Raw genomic sequence first — 257 nt, forward strand, 5'->3', positions numbered from 1 at the left:
GCCCCCCCCTTCGGGGGGCCGCAGCCATAGGGCTGCCTGACTAGGGCAGGGTGGGTGCAGGAGGCCACTGGCCCCACATCCCCAGTGATCGTACGGGAACAGGCACCTCGAGCCTTGGACCTGGCTGTCACCCTGGGTGGGGTGTAGCTCAGTCCCCAAAAGTGCGGCTCTGCGGACCCAGGGCCCAGCTTTGGCGGAGAGAGGAGCATCCCCTGAGGATGCAGGCGGCCGGTGGGGCCAGCTGAATCCCCGGGGCT

The sequence above is a fragment of the Cariama cristata genome, unplaced genomic scaffold (genome assembly GCF_000690535.1).
Source record: "Cariama cristata isolate BGI_N322 unplaced genomic scaffold, ASM69053v1 scaffold29911, whole genome shotgun sequence".
Lineage (NCBI taxonomy): Eukaryota > Metazoa > Chordata > Aves > Cariamiformes > Cariamidae > Cariama > Cariama cristata.